Below are 17,062 nucleotides of genomic sequence, written 5' to 3' on the forward strand. Positions count from 1 at the left end.
AGTCTGGCTGTACTAACCTGCTAGTGGTGCCTCTCAGCTGGGGGTGATTTTGCCCCCAGGGGACATTTGGCAAAGTCTGGAGAAAATCTGGGGCTGTCACAACTAGAAGTGTTGCTGGCATGTGGTGGGTAGAGATCAGGGATGCTGCTGAACATCCTACAATGCACAGGCAGTCCCACATCCCCAGCAAAGAATTACCCAGTCCAAAACGTCAGTATCGTCGGTCCTCCGTATCTGCAGATGAAGAACCCACAGATACAGAGGGCCAACTGTACTATATTATCTCATATGAGGGACTTGAGCATCCATGGATTTCGGTGTCCCCGGAGGGTCCTGGAATCAATCCCCTCTGGATACCGAGAACAGACTGCTGTGTTGAGGTAGAAAATGCCTATGCTGAAGACAGTGAACAGAGTCAAACATTCACATACAGCAACTGAGAATCTGGCCATGCAAACTGTGGCCTTCAAGTCTTCCATTGCTCAGTGAGACCACAGCAACATGCTTAATGATGAGGGTGATCAAGATGCCACTTGACGCAGAAAACACTAAATACTTTTCTACACACTCTACCACAGTGAGCCATTCTTAAATATGAGCAAAAAGCACTGGAGGTTTCTTAAATAATGTGTCCCAAGGGACTTTTAAATGGACAAAACTTTGATACTATTACTCTATCTATTAATTAGGATACAATGACTTCTTTGTTCTTGGTTCACTGCTGCAGACTCTAGGCCCGATGAGTGACTGATGGTGCCATGAAAAATAACGGCACCCACGTGCCACGACTTCCACAAACTCTTTATGTGTTTTTCCTCACCAGATACTCTGACTGTTGAAACTGAAGAACTCTGCTAATTCTGTTATATTATTGTCCCCTCTTACATGAAGCATGAAGAGTTTGCCTGAAGAGCTGAGTCAGCCCCCAAGCAGCACATAATTAAACACAGATTCCCATATTTAAAAGCAGCAGAGTGCAAGTGTCCTGCTGTTCAAAGCAGTCAAAAAGATTCAGCATTAGCCAAGGCTGAGAGGCAGGAAAGAAATGCAGCAGGGTGAGCTCAGAGATGAACTTCATGAGAGCTACGTTCTCCTGAGGTTAATTACTCAGGGTATGAAAATAATTGAGTTAGCAAATTAACTTTTCCCTGGCAGGGAACAGGGGATGAAGAAGACAGTGAGGTGGAACAGGTCTTCTGAACAGGTTCAACAGGAAAGTTCTCCTGATGACACGTCAGCAGTAAGACTTTGAGACCCAGGGAGCTTCCCAAACCAAATCTACATGAGAAATACCATTTGTTAGAGAACACACAATCAAAAGGACAGTGTAAGTGTTCCTCATGGTGTTTTCCAAGATGTATGGCAAGTGAGACTTTCTCTTGCTCTTGCATTTACCAGAGTTAATTATTTGTTTGTTTGTTTGTTTGAAGGTCTGAACACTACAGGCAAGGTCCTCAGTGTTTATTGATTTTTTAAAAAATTGAGTTAGTCAGTTTACGATGTTCTGTCAATTTCCAGTGTAGAGCACAATTTTTCAGTTATATATGAACATACATACATACATTCATTGTTGCATTCTTTTTCGCTGTGAGCTACCACAAGATCTTGTATATATTTCCCTGTGCTATGCAGTATAATCTTGTTTATCTATCCTACATATGCCTGTCATATCTACAAATTTCAAACTCCCAGTCTGCCCCTTCCCACCCCCCTCCCCCCGGCAACCACAAGTTTGTATTCTATGTCTATGAGCCTGTTTCTGTTTTATCAGGGTTATTTTTAAACCTGCTCTTTCCCTCTCTCCGCTAACAAATCCATCCAATCATTCATTCAAATGATGAGCATCTATTAGATGTCAGGGCTTGAATCCCTGTTCCGTGGCATTTATACTACCTACCTGATTTCTCTGAGACTTCTTTTCATGTTGCAGCTGTTCTGAACAGCTACCCAAACACTTCGTGCAAATAAAATGACAACACGAAGGAAAGCCAAAATGCATGCCAGAAGTTCATGGGAAACCCAGGCCAACTGACAACGTCATACGTAGCATAACTCAACTTTATAGGCTTGGTTTATTTTATGTGCCTAAGTTATAATGTGGTGTGGTTTCTCATACCCAAAACTCTTCATGACTCCTTTTGGCTTCTCCCCCTAAATCTTTAGATTCCTTATCACAGCTTGATCTTATCTCTGCTTTTTTAACTTGTCCCCACAGACATGGACCTGCACACTTTTTCTATACCTTCTATTGTCTCCCATTACTGCTCCTTTTAATACTGGCTCCACATCCCAGGTCTACCTATTCCCACACCCCATAGAGGGAATACTGATCTAGGGAAGATGTGATTGTCAGACTGAGAGATGGATTTATTCTTTCATTCAGCGAGTATTAGTAAGAACTCACCCTGTGGCAAACACTGCTAGGAGTACTGCAAAATGGACAGAGAGCCTACCTGTGTAGGACTTGTGAACCACAGGAGACAGATAAGTGAGTGCATAAATAAATAACAACTGTGATAAGTGCTGTGAGAGTAGAATACAGGAGCTAAGCATGGACCCCACCTGGGCTAGGTGTAGGCAATGTTCTGCCAGAGTGCTGTGTTTGAGGTGCTCACTGGGCTCTGTGTGTGTGTGTGTGTGTGTGTGTGTGTGTGTAGGGTGTGTATGGGGTATGTGTGTGTGTGTAGGGGGCAGGTATTTAGTGGGAGAAATTCTAGGCAGAGGAAACAGCATATTCAAAACCTGCCACTTTCAGCAGCTGAAAAGAGCTTGGCATGGTAAGGAAAACCCAAGGTGAGGCAGAGAGGGGACCAAGCCTCAATCCCACAGGGCCCTGGGAGTCAGGTTTGTGGTCCTCAAGTGCCTTAGGTAGCTACAGAAGGGCCTAAACACAGGTGTGAAATGATCACATGTGCATTTTAATAAGACTGCTCTGGCTGAATGCTGGAGTAAACAGTAAATATTAAAATTATCTTCAGTGTCCTCCATAAAGTTTTCCACGGACTGCTCAAGTCCCCATGAATTTTTCTTGTGGTCTCACACATTCCTTTGCACTGTGTCAGAGTTTTATTTACTCAACTAGATAATGAACACTAGCCCTAGTGTTAAAGCCACTAGAACTTAGAGCCTGCCTGCATTTGGGGGCAGCCAGGGTCTACACCTTCTCCCCAAAATATTCATGGGGAAACTGAGAAGGCCTGACAAATCTCAGCTCCCCTGGGCGGGCTGAGCTGGAGACTGGGATCAGGTCTTTGTGCTCATCTTCTGCGGCTCTCTCCATGACCTCATTCTGCTAATAAAAAAGAAAATATTTTTCTTTAAACCAATGGGTGACTCACTGCAGAGAAAAATGATGGGATTTCCTTTTCAGAAGGTCATTAAAATAAGATAAATCTAATCTGGGAGGGACAGGTGCAGCATGAGTGAGGGCAGGAAGAAAGAACAGAGGACATTTTAGGGAATACAGGCTCCGATTTTGCACGTTGAGATGCAGAGTGCAAACTTGTTCCATATTTGAAACTAGAATGGGCACAGCAGGGACTGAAAATGTCTTTGAAGCAAAGACAACACTGACCCTGGCAGCCAGCAAGAGTCTTTGTGGAGGAGAGAGGGAAAGATGGGCAGTGTGTGATTGCCAACCTTAGTGCTCTCAGTCCCAGCCCACCCTCTGCCCAGGCTGACCAGAGGCTGAGTTACCCAAGGGAAGGCTAAAGACAGAGGACAGGGTCTTGGGAGAACGTAAGTAATATGCTCCGGAAATTCAAGACCTCTACTCACTACACGTTTCTGACAAGCTGAATTTCAGGTCAGCTTACTTCTAGTCACCTGAGTGTTACTGTCTGTCTGCCTGACAAGGATCTTGCTGCAGGTGACCCATACTGCCTGAGGTGCATACAACAGACAGACCTCAGGTAACAGGGGTTACCTGCTAGTTACTAATCTCAATTGTCAGCACACATCAGATTAAGCTTTCAGAAACAGTGTCAGGGTCTCCTTGGCTCAAAAACTCTCTTTTGGAATCCACTGTCCAAATTGGGGATAATTTGGGCATCAAAATAATATGCTTAATGATAGCAGCAGATTAGATTCCACTGAATAAATCAGGTATCTGTTGAGTCCATAATGCTATGAGAAATATTTGGTAGAGTGCCAGTTTATACTTCAATAAATAATTATGGAAATGGAAAATCATCATTTAACAGCCATTATAAGAGTAGCTGATTCAGGCAGGAATCATCAATGAATGCTGTCTCGTGTGTAGACTTCCTACTGAAGAACAGGGTATTGGTATGGCCTCAGGATACCTCCTACAAAATACAAATGAATCACAAAGAGAAAAATGGTGATACTATTATGCAGAAAGCCGACCAAGAACCACGTGGACCAGGTGGTCAAGGCTACCATCACATGTCATGCTCATAATGCCATGAGAAGAGCACAGGGTTATTTCTGTGGGGTTTCCACCGAGAAGGCATGGCCTGAATCTAGAAATGTCCATGGATCCTATCTGAAAGACATCCAACAGAACGATAGGTCTCTCTCTTTAAAACTGTCATGGTCATCAGAGAAAGGAAAGGCTGAGAACTGTTCCAGACTGAAGGAGATGGAGGTGACATGACAAATGCATGTCTTTACACACACACATATATAAGGACATACACACATGCAGAAAGAGACGGAGCAAATGTGATAAAACAGTAACCACTGGAAAACCTGAATCTGGGTGAAGGAGGCATTAGGGTTCTTTTATAAATTGTCCATAAGTTTGAAATTATGTCAAAATTATATCTATATAATTTATATAGATACAGATGATAGTAACGTCCCTTTACTTGTGCTCAGTGTTTTTGGGGTACAAGAGAGCAGTCAGCCAGTCACCAGGGAGCAAGGCCAACACGCCTCTGTTGTTCACATGCAAATAAAGCAGCCTGTTTTTTTACTCAGGGCTAGTGTCTCCTCTCTCCTATATTATTACATATTCTTGGAGGAATTTTACATTTGTTTGAGGTATCCCTGGAGACCTGTAGAGCTTCTCAATTATTAATCTTGCAGATTGGTTGCCAGGAGCCCCATTATAAAGTCTAAAAGCTCCTTTCTGTGGCTTCAAAAGTCTTCAACAGTTTTGCCCCAATCCAGCACTTCCCAGTTTCCTCCCCACCCTGAACCTCAACATACCAAGCAACATTCAAGCCTATCTGCTTTGCTCATTCTGTTCCTTCTACCTGGCACACCCTTCCCCAGCCTCTTCCATCCATCAGAATAAGCTGCGTTGACCTTAAGGGACCAAATATCCCATCCTCTGTAAAGTTTTCCTTCAACCCTAACTGCTCTGTCCCTGTGGAGAACTGGCCACCTTGTTCCCTCCATTCCCCTAGAACCCTCTGCCAGTACATACTGACCTGTGTTGTGATTACCAGGCATGTGTCCATCTCCCCCCACCAGTGTAGGTGTGTTGGGGGCAGGAATCAAGCAGTATCTACTTTTGTATCCTTCAGTGCCTAGCACACAGCACGCTCAGTATTTGCTATGTCTAGGCATGCACCAGTTAGTCAAGTATGGCGGAGGAAGAGCTGTAATGATTAAAATCAGGCACTCTGGGACCAGACTGCCTGGGTTCGAATCTTGCCTCTGCCGCTTTCCAGCTGTTGGCAAGTTACATTCTATTCCAACTGTATAATTGGGAAAATAATAGACCTGCTTCACAGTGCTGCTGGAGAACACCTAGAGCTTTGTCTGCAGTCTACTATTATTTTTCACTAATACTGGATCACCCTCTGTTGTTTGGTGAAGCATATAACCCTGGCATCCAGATAATCCAGAACTCCTCTCCTCCACCCTACCTTCCCCTTCACCTCATGAAGCTAGGGTTTGAGGTATTTGTGATACTTGTTCAAAATTAATCTTGTCTGCTAAAATCTTGAGGTCTAAATTGGTTTCTGATGGCTGAGGGAGATGTTGGCTGGGTCCTGCAGGGGCTGTGCTTGTTTAAGTGTGTGCACACTGGGGGTTCAGGGTGAGTGGAGTGTGGGTGCCAGTTAGGTGTCCAGGGAGCCCTAGTCTAGCATCAATTATGCATAGGAAGGAAGTAAAATAAAACAAAAGCAAAAGCAGACAAACATCCCCAACATTTAAAAGTATGTTACGACAAGTTAAAGTATTTCCTTCGCACAGTAAGAGGACAAAGGCAGGCACTGACTTTTCTGAACCATCTCATTCTTCTACCTCTATTGTAGTCCTAAGAGAAGAGCATCCTTTAACACACTGTGCAGAGATGTGTGCTTTACAACCACTGAATGCATGTCCGTGTGGTCATCCAGAACGGCTCGCCTAAATTGGGGGGATGGTATAATGTTTTCATAAAACAAGTACAGGAACTACACATACTTCCTAGTTCACAGACAAGCAATGGGCACCAAGGGTCTGGAATTGCACACGCAGTGATAAGGTTTGTACATATAAAATGAGGGGGTTGGCGAGACATGATGATTTCCAAAGGTTGCTTCCAGACCATGACTCTCTCACTATATGTCACACAAAATTCCATAACATCACATGCTATGTGATCAAGTGGAGAAGGAAATTAACTGGAGCAGCTGTCAGGCCAGATGAGCTCGGGCAGGCAGGGCCCGTGCCTGGCTCTCTGTCCATCCCATTCAGCACCTTCCATTTGCATCGTAACAACCGGCACAACCTAACAATCCCCAAATGCAGCTTCCCTTTGCTGCATCGTCAGTGGTACCCTGGGCAGTTCCTAGGAGTCCAGAAGCCAGGCTGCAGTAAGCACTGAGAGGCAAGAAAGTGGGAAGGATTATTGTTCCTGGAAATGGAGCGGGTAGTGTCTTAATAAAGGACACATTGTAGTAAGGAGGCATGTGACATTACAGAGGCCCAGAGGTTCACACAGTGGCCCTCTCCTCCAGGGTGACAACTGTAAGATGCAGCGACTCGACCGAAAATCCAGCTTGTAATAGTCGAGATGCCACAGGCACTTCAGTCCTTGCTCCCCCCAACCTAGGTGGGGCTGCTTTCTCATGTCCAAGGTCTAATTTACAGGCTTACTGCTGAACTAGGGCCTAAATTTGTCATGCACACACAGAAGGGAACTAGCTTGGGGACTAAATGTTGTTTTGCAAACTTTCTTCAAAAATAACATGCTAAGTGTATATAGGAAATGTGCCCATTCAAATGATAATTTTGTGAAAAGCAGAGAAGCAGCACAAGTTAGGACTTTGGGACAGAAAATGCTTTTCTAACAAAACATCATACTGGTTTTTTTAGGGGGAGGGGGGTGGCTAAAGTAATTGTATGAATCCCAGCTCTTATTTTGTTTTACAGTGTTTGTACAAGAAAAAGAAACCAGCTTTGAGGCACACCGAGCAGCTCCCCATTAGAAAGACAGAGCTGAAAACAAATAACCAAAAATGGATTTACCAACAAGAAAGGAAATTCTGGAACTTAAATAAGCCATGAACTCAAAAACTGAAACCTTAGCATACACTTACAATCTCTGGCTCCCACGACAATGACATCTTTATGTTAGAGCCATGGCTGAAGCTGAAACTGTCACTGAACCAAAAATCCAAGACTGAGTTATTCTTTCCAGCTGGTAAGAAAAGCAAATATTTTTCATGACATACAGAGCTCGAGTTTATATTTTACCTCCCCCTAACCCAAATGTCACACTCTCCTCTGTTTTTCTTTTTTTGGGCTTTCTTACTTACCCACCCAGAAACAAAATAACTGTGATTTTCAGCAAGCAGGAAGCCAAGTCTCAGGCCCACTTCCCTCAGCATTAAAGGGCCTGCACATCAGCAGGCAAAGAGCCCAGGAGCTGCTGCAGAGCATTTATTTATACCCATTTGGAATTTCCTGACCAACGAACAGCCTGCTGGCCACGAGGTTTAATTCCAGGACTCTCGGCGTCAGTGAGACAGCAAAAACTACCAACGAACAAAGCTGCTAGCAAGGATCTTAACGACAACACGGAGGTGAAGACAGACTCTCCCATGCCCCTTCCAATTTTTCAAACAAACTACCCTCATAGTCTTTAGACACATGAAATGCTAACCTAGAAACGCAGCTGTAAACCTGCTAATTCTAGGAAGAATGCAGACAGAGAGGCAGCAAATGTTTCCTTAGTCTTCCTGCTGACTTATTCCCTCCCCCAAACCCTCCAGTGCTGGGAAGAGCTCCCGAGGCAGAGGGCCCAGGCTGCACTGAGGACAGTGATCCCTTTTCTCGGTTTATTCTTATTTAATGCAACTAGCAATCTGAAGGCTAAAAACACTCCCATTTGTAAACCACAGACCCAAACCTTTTTTTTTTCCCCCATAGTTCCTTAAACATTTTATCCCAATTAGATCATATGACTTTCAAAGACACAGAATTAGTTCCCAAACAAGTGCATTCTGTTTTAGGGGGGTAACATCTTTTCAGTGATCTTTTGTTTCTGTTTTAGGCAGTTAGTAAGAATGATCTGTCCCTCTAATGGTTCAATTTTACCACCTAAAAAAGAGGGAGGGAAAAAGTACTTTTAAACTCATTCTTCACCTGTGCCTACCTATACCAGGTAAACATGACTGACTTTAGTGGAATAAGGCTGACTGACCTCTATCTACAGGCAAAAGAGCAAAGCCAGTTCTGAACAGTAAAACAGAGATTAACAAAGGTTAGGGGATGACTCTAAATGGCCTGGTTTGTAAAATTCACAACAGGGGACAGCTGCGAGGAGAGAGACCGAGCTCCACGAGAGTCCCCTGGATCTGCAGTCGGCCTGGTTCACCTTGGTGCTGGCACACACCCTGTCTCACTCCACGTCCCTTCTCATTCCATCCACTGCTCCACACCTGCTGGCAGAATGCTTTAAAGAATGATTATCTTTGAAACAGACATTTTTCTGTGTGAGGCTACGAAGATTGAACTTTTTAAGATGAAGTGGGACTCATTTGGGCTTGGTGGAATAAACTGATTCAAAGAGAAATAACACTCTAAGAAAGAACAAAGTTTGGAGGGCCAGATACTTTGAAATATAGGGTCCAAATAATTCCAAATTATCTTACCCAGCAACACCTACATTAGACAAGAGATTTGAGTTGAACCAATTTTTTCCTGGTTTTTGGACTTAAAAAAACTTTACTGGGATATTTACATACCATAAAACTCACCCATTTTAAGTGCCCATATGATGAGTTGTAGTTAATGTATACAGTTGGGCATCCCATCACCACAATCCAGCTTTAGCAAACATCCATCACCCTAAAAATTTCCTTGGGCTTGTTTTATTATTTGCTTTTAACAGAGAAATTTTCTTCTCTGCACTTTTGAGAAAAATCTGGTTTTATTTAGTTACGTTATTATATTCCAAACTAAGCATTAAATCAAAACACTAGTTCTTAAGAAGTAAACTGAGAAAAGCATCTGGAAGTAGTGTTTCTTAATCCTGGAAAAACAAATTCTGCAAAATTTTTATTTTATAAGTAGAGTCCTGGTAAGAATATAGCTTATTCTATAAAGCAAGTGAAGGTAATTATTTTGTCTAGGTGCTCCCACGAAGTGAGGCCTAGCAGAAAAAGTCATTGTACACAAATAAATATCTAGTCTTTTATCAAGGATGACAAAACTTACGGTGGGAGAAGAATTAAAAACAGGAGCTCCTTCTGCCTGGAAAGTGTCCGTTGCATAGGTTTCCAATGTTAGGAGAAAGACACACCTGTCTGCCTTTACTCTCCCTTAATTTATGTACAAAAAAAGCTGCCAATGAGATCTGGGAGGATGAAGATATACTCAAGGCTTTTCCTCAGACAGGTGGGGAGCAGCCAGGAAAGCTGACCGCCCATGAGCAGGGAAATGGGCTGGAGACAAAGCCTTCTGTGACACCAGGCCAGCAGACAGTGCACTTACGGTCCTTCTACCAAGCATATGTGAATCCACAGTTCTTCTGGTGCTTACTTAACAAGGTAACTGCATCAAGACTTTTTCCCCAGAGGGTCTGACCCCCAGTCTACAGATAAAACCAAAGTTAAATGAAGTAGTGAGTGGTAACAGTGAACTACATTTTTGGACATCTTAAGGTGCATTTTTCCTAACGTAACCTGAATTTACCTTCCTCCTGCAATATGCTCCTCTTCTCTTTGTTACCGACTTCTTAACACCCTTTCAGTCTCAAAGACATTGCACAGATGCATTTGAGTTATCACTCTCACAACAGCCTCCCTGCCTCATCTTCCCCCACTATCCACTGCACACAATTCTTTTGGACCACACTATTCCAAGGGCTTCATACACATATGAGCTCATTTACTCTTCAAGACAACCCTATAAGGTAGGCATGATTATTGGATTTTAGAGATGAAGCTTATGTCATCCCTGTTGCTACTCAATTGCTCTATTAATACGACACAGTGCTGGAAAGCCAGGCACCAGGCACGTTCTTCCCTGTAGCCCCTAGAGGGCAAAGAAAAGTGAGGAGGGGAAGAGAGCTGGCATTTCCAAAGGGTGGGGAGGGGAAAGAGCACACCACTTCAGTGCTTTGCTTGTACTGTTTCTTCTCCTTCTGGTGCCCCCCAATCCCAACCTTTGCAGACAAAATTCTTCCAGTTTGCAAGGACCAGCTAAGTATCAGTTCTGTCAGACACTGCTCCTTATCCTTCCATGGAGCCACCTCTTCCATCCAGGCTGTCAGGGCGGCTTGCTTTCCCCCCTGTCCAGTTTGTGCACACATCTGACATCCCCACAGACTTAGAGGAGCCCTGTCCTCTTCATCTCACCCAGCACTGTGCTCCCAGCATTACAGGTGCCCAGGACCCGTTCACTCCACGTGATTCCTTCCAGAGGAGCCACACTTCGAGTGTCTGTTTCCTTTTAAAGAGCTGTATGAAATTGTCAAGGACTCTGAGTCCATGCCCTCGTTTTATCACCGAGGCAGGACTCAGGGCCAGAGGGGTGGCAGTGTTAACATTACCTCTGCCATTCAAGAGCAAGGAGCCAAGGCTTGCCAGAGCAAGCACCCCCATGCTACAAGTTCCCCACCCTGCTGAACAGTCAAACTGCCTGGGGCTGCTTCCAAAAATGCTGAATCGCCCACCACCCTCTTCCATCTCCACCCCAATGAATCAGAATCTTCTGGGGTGGGGCTAGGGACATCAGCATTTTTAGAAGCTTCCCAGATGAATTTATGCCACAGACAGGGATGAGAACCTCAGCTCTAGAATAAGCAAAATCTGCAAATTTAAGATTATTCTTTTTTGGATTAGAGGAAGTTAACAGTCAAATTAGGGGCAGCCTCTTACACAATACAAGTAGCCTCAACGTTCAGATCATAAATTCAAACACCCCCAGAGTCCAGGTTAATAAAGGAAAGGAAGGGGTTTGGAGGGGGTTGGGAGAGACCAGAAGGCACCTGTCTTCTCCAGGTGACTGTGGACCGGTGGAAGTACACATCCAGTGACACAAATCTTCAGAGTTTTCAAGAAAAGCTGAAGAAATCATTAAGAAGTCTTGGTTATTAATTCAGATTAAAACAAAACTTTGAGTTGGTCAAATAGAACACACTCCCAGGCGTCAGTATGACACCAAGCAAGGACTTCATGGTATCCATCTGGGATCCAATTTCATTCCTGTCTCCATCCCTTTCCTTTCCCCATTTTCCAGGTGGCCAACTTCTGCTTCCTCATTCAGACTGCTAGAGTCCTGGCTGAAACAAATTATAAAACCAATTAGAAAACCAACTTAATTTAGCTCTTTCTACTGAGATGTTTCACTTAAAAAAAATAAAGACAAAGACAACAAGCAAAACAACAGCCAAGGATCCCCGCCACCATCGCTCTTGCGGGTAATCTTAATGTGTAAAAATCCTACCTACGAGTCTTCATCTTAAAAAGAGACAGACTGAAAGCAGGACGCTCTGCGATCACACTCATGAAGGGCCTGAATTATTTCTGCTGTGTTTGAAGCTTTCCCGCAACCCCTAAAGAATATAAATACTTTATCACGGCTACGTTACCCATCCTCTCCCCTCAGAATTGCAACGGGACGTGACACCAAAAGCTGGGTGTCCCAGGGAACTGCAATGAGGGAGAAAAGTGGGCGGAGCTCCTGTCCTCATCACCAGGACTCCTTCTCCACCCACGTTCATCACAGCCTGAGGAGGCCGACAGGACTTGAAGGGGATTACAAGGAAAGGACAGGTCCAGCAAGAGCTTACAGGACTTTCTCATCCTGTTAGGTGTGGACAGCGCTGGGTGCTGGAAGAAGAAACCTCCTTTACCTGCCTGAATCAGAAGGATCTGTACCTAGAACTTAACAACAGGGAGATTGTCTAAGGAGAGGCCAGAATCAACATGACAAGGGTGTACCCTAGCGGAGGTGCGAGATTCCAGACAGGAGAGTGAAATTAGGCGGAGGACGCTCCCGGATGACGGGCCTCTCTTAAAGGACCAGGAAAGAATCTTCTGTCTTTGCCAAACCTTACTCAACAAAGTGCATTTCCCCAAACACATTTAAGGCTTAACACTGGAGTCTGACTTTCTACAAGTTGCCTCATGACTATTACTTTCATCAAATTTAAACTAGAGACTTTCCCATGATATGTCTTCATCCGAGATTTGAAATCAGCATTTTAAAAAGCCAAATGACAGAATGAATTGAGGCATGAAACAAAGGGAATTAAAATTTTAAATGAGATGGAGACCATAAAGGCTATAAATGACATGGCAATCAGGACAGTTTATTTCCTCCATCTAAGAGGGATGATAGATCTGTAGAGACCTTTCCAAGAAAACAGTGGGAGAGAATGAAAGTAAACCAATGGCCATGCCTCCACCTTAGAGGTCACCAACTGGGGTTCTCATCCACAGTTTGAGCTGGCCCACCAAACCAGACCAGGCAAAAGGAACTGAGTGGAGCTCTGCCTCCTCTCTCTCTGGTTGGGGTGTCAACAGCAGAGAAAGGAACAAAGAGGCCATGGGAGCTAGACTGAGCTTCCCAGTGCTCCTCCCTGGATCAGACCCGGTCTCCTCTCCCCAGAACCCAAGGCACTTAACAGACAATCCCATTTTGAGCCTACCTTAGTGCATGTGATGCAGCGAAAGCCAATACTACACCTTCCACTTTGCTGTGAGGTGAGAGGAGGAAGAAGGCAAGTTGAGTGCATGTGACAGAGTGAAAGCCACCTGATCATCCAGGGAGAACACCCAGGTGAACAGGCCGGGAGAAAATTGCTAAGGGGGTCACAACTTAAGATTGGCAACTCGTAGGGCTCAATTCAACCCCACAGATTCCTAAGCAGGCACTGTGCCTGCAACTTGCTCTGTATTAGATGCCCAGCATCTCAGCAGAGGCAAGGAGGTGTGCTGCTAACATTTGCTGGTTGACCATTGAGCCTGTTGGTCATGCTGAGCACAATGGGCACATCAAGATGATGACATGAATCCCGCCTCCGAGGACCTCAAAGCTTACAGATTAGTGAAACATGCAACTGTAACTCTTTGCAGGAAAGCAAATGATGGCAGCTATTTAACAGAATACAAAGCTCTCTAGGAATAAAGAGGAGGAAGGAGTGATTTCCCATTGGGAGTATCTGAGAACACTTGTTGGAAGAGATAGGAGAGGAAGCAGGACTTGAAGAACAAGAAGGGCTTATATGGACAGACATGGGAAAGACATCCAGGCCAAGAGGACAGTGCCCTGGGCAAAGCCACCAAGAGGGGAACAAGGCATGGAAGGATTGGGGAGCAGCAGTTGGAATGGTGGAGAAGCTCCTAGAAAGAGCTGGTCTCTTACAACCTGGAGCCATGCAGGGCTGGGAAGGCGAACCATGATTTTTGTAGGCATCACGACTGAAGACACAGAAATAAACCATGATTTCAGTCAACATAAGGCCAAAACAAAGGCTTAGAGTAAAGAGCAGAAGATAGTTAGAGATTAAAGTTAGTGAAAGCTAAAATGTTTCAAGAGACAGAAAAAAAATAACAAAAGTATAGAAAACTCAATGATCCTTAACCTTGCCAGCCATCCTTAACAAAACAAAACTCACAAAGTAGTGACAACAAGGCAAAGACAGACCAACTTCCAAAGGACCTCAGGGTTGGTCCATTACACAAAGAAGGGAAACAGCTGCCCTTCTGCCAAATAAATTTCTGTGCAGCCATTTAAAAGTGAGCTCCTTAATGAATGAACTCACTGAATTGAATTATTTTTGCTGAGTTTTATATCATTCTTTCTGGTAGTCCAAAAACTACACCCTGATTTAAATTCACCACTATTTGGAAAGCCTGCTTTTTCAGTATCGAAGTATCCAGAGGACAGAAAACCAAAAAATAATGCTCCAGAGGAAAAGCCCCTGGCTCTAAGCCCTCTTTACCTTTTTGGAAGCTTTTCTGTCTTGGGGTCCTTCATATAAAATCAGTGTCCTGAGGTGGCGTAGGTTCCAGCAGCGTTTTCTAGTGCCCAAATAATGTCTGAGCACCCCTTCAGAGAATCCACAGCTCCTTGAGTATGTGTGTGATGCTCGGAGCCTGCTGAGGTTCCTTACAGGAGAGGCTGACAGGTAACCAACCACAGAGCTTATGATGTGATGTGACCGTTTCCCCTCACGCTGCCGAACAGCTGTCCCTGGGGCAGATTTGGAAGCTGTGTTAAGCATCGTGCTAATGGAAAAATCTGATGGCAAAGGGCTTCGGTGTTTTGTAATTTTTTCCTGTAAGCTGCATTGTTGGAGCAGTGTGACATGCAAACCATCCCCTCCTCCCCTCCTGGCCTACAGACTTCCAGGTCTCCACCCTGGTGTGCTGTAAAAGTCAGCATATCATCAGGCTGACTCACCACCTGAAGAGGCGGCGGCGCACTGGTTAGGGTACATGCTGCGTAAAGCCGGCAGGTACTTCCACCTCCTCTGCCAGGTCATGGGAAGACAAATCCGCCTTTGTCCTCACAGTTGGAGGGAGCATGCCAAATGGGCTGCCTCAAAAAACAACTCCATGGGGTGGCCCTGATTTGAATAAAGCATCCCAGTCAGTCAGTCTGAAATGCTAGGGAAAAGGCAATAAACTGGCCAGCCCTTGGTGGGTATATTGACTTGAACGAGGGAGACAATGAGGGCAGAGGGAGAATGAACTTCTTTCGGTTTTAGTTAGAAGAAAGTAAGAACCAATGCACGTGACTAAGGGTTTAAAGATATTAAGCAGCTGGGCTTATGAACGATTAGAAACGTCACCTTCCTCTCCCTCTTTCATATTTCTAACGCGGGAAGATTCTCCCCAGGAGACGCTTAGGCACGCCTGCTGTACAGAAACACCTGAAATGCCTTGGCCTCACAGACAGTTGATGCCAGAAAAGAGGGCACTCAGAAGAGCAGGCAGGGAAGGGAAAATTTGGCAGGAAAAGCTGAATCAATATTTTCACAAAACCATTTGCAAAGCTGATAGAATTTATCAACTGAATTAAAAATTGTGAGACTAAATTCAGAAAATCCCATTCTATCTAACAGAGATCATGTCCAAAATACAAAAGGTCTCCCTCAGAGAGAACCACCCCAATTAAATAAAAGCACAAAAAGGGAGTTAAAATAAATTTAGTGCTTGTGACTATTAATAGCAAATTGCTTCCATAAACTATTACTCTAGAGCCAGCTCCTTTAAGTAAAGGTTTACACGGTGAAACTGTAGCCACGTCCACAACCTCTGAACCAGTTGCAAGAAAAGTCACGAATCACCAAGTCTGGCTTGTCACAAACAAGACAAATTAAGAGTACAAAGACGTAACTTTCCAGATGAGAACAAATGCCATGAACCCAACACTTTTTCTCCTGCCTCAGCTCTCCCTCATGTCTATAGTTCTTTTTTTCATTCTGTTGGTTAGGGAGGCCTTCTGAATATTATAGAATATTACTTAATCTGAATTTTTAGCCACGGCTTGCTCCAAGAACTGCTGGAATTAGAAATCTGGTCACACACACACACAGACACACAAAATCCTCAAAATAGCTACATACTGATTTTTAAGTTGTGAGATCACTTGTCCATACAGAACTACCAGCTGAGATCACTAATGCTACGTACACAAGGGAGCTGCATATTTTAAACACTTCTCTTGTTTGCAGGCTTCATAATGAACTGCAGCCCCAAAGCAGAACCAGGCTTATCCCCTAAAACATGAACATACTTTTCCTAAAAAGCATATGGAAATGAGTAAATCAGTTACATCACACTCCAAAAATATTTAACAGGGCAGCCAAGAGAGCAGAGAGAATCATCCAATTTTCTGACTTAGAACTTTTGCAAACTGTTTGAATGAATCTTATCAAGTCTCATTTCCTGGTGGGCTCTTCTTTGAGGTTTTTTATCAGAGAAGTCTACTCAATGCCACTTTTAAGTATGTTGTCAGAAAAGAGCAAGAATGCATTATTTCTGTGAATTTGAGAACTACGCTCATTATTCTTCATGCCAGGTCAAATTAAACAGCTTTTTACAGAAAAGGTCCCCAAAGCAGAAACTGTGAGCATTAGTCACTCATTTTCCTCCAAGCCCATTCAAACCTTTCTCAGAAACTGCACAAAGGAGATGAACTGGAATTATCCGGGACACAGGAAGAAGGAAGCTAATGGGCTCAACCAGCCCACCCAAAGTTCTTCCAGAAAGAGGGGAAGTGCATAATCAGAAACAACGGCCAACACTCACGATGGGAAGTTCTGCGGGCGAGCAGGGCACAAAGGATTCAAATCCTCGTAGGAAGGGCTGTTGTAATCCTTCTCCTCACTCTGCAGTCTCAGAACAACAGCAACAGCTCAAGTTCTTAACATAGCAAATCTCCCCGTTGGGTTTTTAATTTTGTGTTTTTCCTTTCTTGTTGGCACCCGTAGAGTATCTGGGCAGAAAACGACAGCGGAACAGTATCTTGGGCCGTCATCTGGTACTAGCAGAAGCCCAGATTCTATCCTTCCTACGCCCAGGCAGGCTGGTACTCCCTGGGAGACAAGTCATCCTTCCTCAGCTTAGCTGGAGAGCTAATCATCTGTCTGAAATCTGATGCTTAACCCATTACAACTCACTCACGGTTTGAAGCAAGA

At 44.2% G+C, this 17,062-nt stretch overlaps 1 protein-coding gene and 2 long non-coding RNA genes across 6 annotated transcripts in view; all 3 read right to left on the reverse strand.

Annotated features, from left to right (window-relative positions):
* The window catches only part of KANK1 (KN motif and ankyrin repeat domains 1), a 179,904-nt gene that overhangs the window by 33,942 nt on the left and 128,900 nt on the right, over nt 1-17,062 (reverse strand). The gene's annotated exons all lie outside the window — the stretch shown is intronic.
* Nucleotides 1,747-15,351, reverse strand: LOC116663144. Its single transcript, XR_004319240.1, has 3 exons — nt 15,341-15,351; nt 5,602-5,605; nt 1,747-2,236 (listed from the first exon to the last, which is right to left on the reverse strand). It is a non-coding gene; the product is annotated as an uncharacterized LOC116663144 (long non-coding RNA).
* On the reverse strand, nt 7,859-12,629 carry LOC116663143. Its single transcript, XR_004319239.1, has 2 exons — nt 11,857-12,629; nt 7,859-11,692 (listed from the first exon to the last, which is right to left on the reverse strand). It is a non-coding gene; the product is annotated as an uncharacterized LOC116663143 (long non-coding RNA).

This window comes from Camelus ferus, chromosome 4, assembly GCF_009834535.1.
Source record: "Camelus ferus isolate YT-003-E chromosome 4, BCGSAC_Cfer_1.0, whole genome shotgun sequence".
NCBI classification, from domain to species: Eukaryota; Metazoa; Chordata; class Mammalia; order Artiodactyla; family Camelidae; genus Camelus; species Camelus ferus.